General features: G+C 35.7%; 1 non-coding gene across 1 annotated transcript; it reads left to right on the top strand.

Moving 5' to 3' along the window:
- The first annotated feature begins 4,698 nt into the window (after nt 1-4,698).
- Trnaa-ggc lies at nt 4,699-4,773 on the top strand. The gene has a single exon. It is a non-coding gene; the product is annotated as a tRNA-Ala (tRNA).
- Nucleotides 4,774-6,034: the final 1,261 nt, after the last annotated feature.

The following is a 6,034-nucleotide window of genomic DNA, read 5'->3' as shown; positions in this document are numbered from 1 at the left end:
AAATGAACGTCGTGGTTGTTCTTCGATTTCTGTTTCTTGCAAAATGTTTGACTGATTCATGTCTTGATTAGGATCTATTGTGGTATCGTCTTTATGATTCGGTGAAGGTGAAGAAAGATTAGTAATCGTAAATTCTTCTTTAATAAATCTTGAATTCATTTCATTGAGATCAACTATTTCTTTCTTTGTTTGTTTGATAAATTCGTCTTCATTGAACAAGACATCTCTTGATATATAAACCTTTTGAGTATCAAGGTCAAAAAGTCTATATCCTTTACTTCAAAGACTGTAACCAACAAATATACATCTTTTTGTTTTCGAATCCCATTTCTTTCTATTTTCCTTTGATACATGCATATAGGCAGTACATCCAAATACCTTAAAATGTGATACATCTGGTTTCTTTCCATAGAAGCTTTCATAAGTTGTCATTCCGTTAACAGCTGCTGTAGGAGTTCGATTTCTAATAACGACTGCTGTGCATACAGCTTCAGCCCAAAACCTTTTCTCAAGATTTGCATGACACATCATGGACCTAGCCGCTTCTTGTATAGTTCGGTTCATTCTCTCGAATACACCATTCTGTTGTGGTGTTCTAGGTACACTTAATTGATGTTGAATTCCCTTTTCTTTAAGATAGTTCATGAACTCTTTGGATCTATATTCACCGCCATTATCTGATCTAAGGATTTTGATCTTCTTCTCTGTGAAATTTGTAACCATAGCTTCATATTCCTTAAACTTCTCTAATACCTCATTTTTTCTTTTTATAAAGTAAACAGCTGTGAATCTGGACTTATCGTCGATAAAGGTAACATAGTAACGACTACCACCATAACTGTTTTCTTGCATAGGTCCACAAACGTCACTGTGAATGATTTCAAGAATTTCCTTTGCTTGAGTTGCTTGTCCCTTGGGAAATGAAGTTCGATTCTGTTTGCCCTTTGCACAACCTTCACAGAACTTAGGTTCATTTGTAGACTCAAAATCCAACCCATTAACCAATTTGTGATCTCTCAATAATTGCAAATTCTTTATACTCAAATGACCATACCTCTGATGCCATAAATCCTCTTGATGATCTTTTTTAACCATATTGACATCATGGAATTTATCATTCTTTAAACTTGCATCAAGTATGTATAAGCTATTTCGTAGCTTACCAGATCCCATGACAGTTCCTGATGTGTCAAAGATAACACATCCACTTTCTTGAAGATGAATTGAATATCCTCGCTTAGTCGTGGCACTTACTGAAAATAGATTCTTCGCAAGGTCTGGAACATGCAAAACATCCACCAATCTTACAGGTTTATATTTCTTACCAGCTTTGATGTTAAGCCAAATATTTCCTTTTCCAAATGCTTGGACAACACGATTATCTCCCAGACGTACCTTTTTTGGGCTTGCAAAATGAACATAGCCAACCATCATTTTCTTTTCATATGACATGTGTTGGGATGCTCCTGAGTCTATATACCATTCAAAGTCTTTATGATTTTTAGATTCCGATGACCAAAATAATGCATGTTCAACAGTGCATTAAATGATGTATCTTCTTTTCTTTCTTTGGGGTCTCTTGACTTATTTTTCTTGGGTTTATTGCAATTTCTTGCCCAATGTCCAGGGATTCCACAATTGTAACATTTTCCTTTTTTCTTGTATTTTATTTTTATTTTATTGTTTCTCTCATTTCTTGACAATAAAGCATCTTCTCCAGCATCTGCACTTGATAAATTTTCTTTACGTTTGTAGTCTTCATGCAACAACCTTGCTACTACAAATTCCAATGTTAAATCATCAGCACGAGACTCTAAAGCTGTAATCAAGTTACTGTAGGATTCCGGGAGGCTACATAAGAGCGTTGCAATTTGATCATCCTCTGTTATAGATGCACCCAGCGCTTCAAGCTGACTTGCCAAAGCTTTCATTTTATTAATATGCTCAGTCATAGATTCATCAATCCCCATAGTTGCCGAGAAATATTTCTTTCGAAGAAACAGTTTGTTCGCCAAAGACTTTACTTCATAGTGGTCTTCCAATTTTGAGCATGCTTCCTTCGCTGTTTTAGCCGATCGAACTATTGACAATTGTTCGTCCTTTAATGATAAATAGATTGTAGCGAGAGCTTTTCTTTCTCGTCTTTGAAATTGTTTGCGTTGAGTTTCAGTAGAATCTTCAACAGAAGGCTCAACCTCGACGCCATTAACAATATCCCAAAGATCTTTATCTTCTAGGATCATTTGTAACTTAAATTTCCAAAGATGAAAGTTCTCTCCATTAAATTTTTCGATTCGATACAACATTGCGTGTCCGTCACTACCTGACGCCATTATCAAAACTTGTCAAAATACGGCTAATCTATCTATAAATTACACTCAACAAGTCCTCAAAACGAACAGGCGCTCTCTGGGCCCATAACCTGTTAGTATTTAGCAGAATCATTCGGTTTGAGCAAATATTTATTTGATGTAGTGAGCTAATTAAATAAGTAGATTCAATACAAAACTATAATCGTAACGGACGACTCAGAGGAATGTCAATAGTTTATATATACAAAAATATCACCTGACTAAATAGACTGAACTATATATGTGAATACGAACTAGAGTTCTATTTTTCGTATAGTGATGCAGTATAATCTTTAACATTACTTCAATGTCACGGAATGGTCTAATTATAGGAAACTTAAAAAGAAACAATTTCTGCAAGAAGGGTAAGAAGGCTAGTATTGGCTTAATTGCAACATTCTTCTGCTTTTCCACCAATTGTTTTGTTTGGTAGGGTGTTTCAAAAAATTGATTTGGTCAAAATCACAGTAATATTAATCAAACGAGACTGCAGCTCACAACTTTCATGTACCATATTTCGAAAGCTTATGTTTCGAAACAACTGCTATTACAGTGCCAGAATCACATTCTGATATTTCTGCAAAATTCGGTAGCTCAAAAAACATTGTCTAAAAGGTGTGCAATTTATCCTGCAGAAATTTTGACAAAATTAAATTCGGTGTAATTACTAATATCATCATAGTGCATGTCCATGGACAGTAATACGAAGGTTATAAGGAAGGGTACATACAGAATGGTTTGAAGAATAAGAGGCATCTTTTTTCTCATGTCAGTGTGTTATTTGAGAACGTATTTACTAATGTAGTTAAGCTCTGAGTTGGGTTACAGGTGTGTTTAATATATGATGCAGTGCTCTTTGATTGTCCGTTACATAAAAAGGCCGTTTTTAATGGAAGACACACACACTGATAAGTTGTTAAATGAAGAGTGAGTTTGAACAAAGACCAAAAAGTTTAAATGTCAGTATTACTCAATTTACTCTTGCATATTCGATAAATATGCCCAGGAATGATGTCTTCCAGCTAAAACAGTTATTACTGAGCTTGACGTGGTTTCTGGTACAACAGTCTGTATAACTGTTTTAAACTTTCCATTTGTCAAAGTTATATTTCTACAAGGTTGAAGACACTAGTGTCGTTTTCCATGTATAACTGGTAAAACAATCAAAATATGGAAATGCGTTAATTATTTAGAGTTAATGTAATAAACATTAATGAGCATTTGTGTGTTATTTAATCTTATAAAATTTCTTAAAAAGATCTCAGACATCTGAGATCAAGAAACCAGATTACCTATAAGTTTGATTAAATCACAATCTGTAATATCTTTTAAGATACACCGAGTCGTATGAATGTTTTATGCAGTGCTGTGTTTGAAATTAAATGAAGATTTGATCTCCGCACTTTGCTGGACAATTTAAGCAATCATCTCAGGAACCTTAAAAAACCAGGTGACTCAACGGGATTCGAACCCATGGGTTTCAAACCCTGAGATGATTGCTTAAATTGTCCAGCAAATTGCGAAGATCATATCTTCATTTAATTTCAAACACCGCACTGCATAAAACATTCATACGACATTTCTTTCACGAGAAAACATCAGCCCAACAATATTGACCTGCTCACCGCCCGCTGTGTGACTTCATAGCTCAGTTGGTCAGAGCACTGCACCGGCACCGCAGAGGTCATGGGTTCGAATCCCGTTGAGTCACCTGATTTTTTCAGCTTCCAGAGATGATTGCTTAAATAGTCCAGCAAAGTGCGAAGATCATATCTTCATTTAATTTCAAACACCGCACTGCATAAAACATTCATGCGACATTCCTTTCACGAGAAAACATGAGCCCAACAATATTGACCTGCTCACCACTGTGTGACTTCATAGCTCAGTTGGTCAGAGCACTGCACCGGCACCGCAGAGGTCATGGGTTCGAATCTCGTTGAGTCACCTGATTTTTTCAGCTTCCTGAGATGATTGCTTAAATTGTCCAGCAAAGTGCGAAGATCATATCTTCATTTAATTTCAAACACCGCACTGCATAAAACATTCATACAACATTCCTTTCACGAGAAAACATGACCCCAACAATATTGACCTGCTCACCGCTGTGCGACTTCATAGCTCAGTTGGTCAGAGCACTGCACCGGCACCGCAGAGGTCATGGGTTCGAATCCCGTTAAGTCACCTGATTTTTTCAGCTTCCTGAGATGATTGCTTAAATTGTGCAGCAAAGTGCGAAGATCATATCTTCATTTAATTTCAAACACCGCACTGCATAAAACATTCATACGACATTCCTTTCACGAGAAAACGTGAGCCCAACAATATTGACCTGCTCACCGCTGTGTGACTTCATAGCTCAGTTGGTCAGAGCACTGCACCGGCACTGCAGAGGTCATGGGTTCGAATCCCGTTGAGTCACCTGATTTTTTCAGCTTCCTGAGATGATTGCTTAAATTGTCCAGCAAAGTGCGAAGATCATATCTTCATTTAATACACCGAGTCGTTGTGTTAAGGCAACAATGCTTCTGCCAGGCTTCAATATTATTATACTCTAAGTTTCAAAGTGTACAGCAAACACCGTTAAGATGTACATTTACACAAATTTTGTTTAAACAGACAAGATACACGTCTTAAAGAGTTATAATACCATTTGAGCAGGGGCGGATCTAGAGTATGTCAAATCCGCCGCGCGACTGATGTTTGAAATTCAAAAATTACCTATTCATATTGATTAAAAACTCATTAATTTTTCATGATCACTAAGTAATTTTTCTGATGATCATTATAATTTCTAAACTAAATTATTTCAGATTTACATTTAAACGAGCTTTGATCATATGAAAAGATATTTATCATAACCAGTAAGCATGACACATGCACCAATTTTAACATTCATGTAATTATATAATTAAAGGCATGTTGGTTACATTCTGTTTATATTGGCAAATACAATGCTATTGGTAATTTCTATATAGCACACCTTGCACAAACTTACAGAAGATAATAGTATAGTGAAATGTCTAATAACTATTTATGGCATTAAGCTGTCCTTAAATGCAAATTTTCACTATGATAATTTTTGCTTAATCTTTGGCGGCAAAAAATTTTGAGTTTTTTATCAAAAAGTGAATTTGCTGGCATTGATGTGGAGATGAGTAAAGGGTTACAATAAACTTGCATGGTTTGAAGTCTGAGCTTTTCGATATCTATGAACTGTCACTTGTAGTACCAAATGTCTAACTTAACTCATTACATAGAGTTTTGAATGGGGTCTCTAGGGAGGTCTATACCTAACAACTTGGTAGAAATTTTTAAAGACTATATCTGTTTTTCAATCGCATTATTGTAATATCAATTTTACGTTCCTAGACATGCTAATGACCCATATATATTTGGCATGATAATGAGCCTAAATATTTGGCAAAACATTCAAGTATTTTTCACTTCGTTTTTTTTTGAAAAAAACGTAAGCAAAATGTGTTGTTTTTACGCAAAAACGATGCCTACAAAATACATTTTGTATTGCTCTAAAACGCTGAAAATGGCATTTTCAAGGCTCTGAAATTCAAAATTTATCAGGGGAGAATGCCTCAGACCCCCCCAAGGTGCGGAGCGCTTCCGACGTTTTATGACTGATGTTTGAAAAATCCTAGATTCGCCCATGCATTTGAGATGTATTT

Source organism: Xenia sp. Carnegie-2017, unplaced genomic scaffold, assembly GCF_021976095.1.
Source record: "Xenia sp. Carnegie-2017 unplaced genomic scaffold, XeniaSp_v1 HiC_scaffold_6, whole genome shotgun sequence".
Classification (NCBI taxonomy): domain Eukaryota; kingdom Metazoa; phylum Cnidaria; class Anthozoa; order Malacalcyonacea; family Xeniidae; genus Xenia; species Xenia sp. Carnegie-2017.
This window is presented reverse-complemented; position numbering and strand designations above follow the sequence as displayed.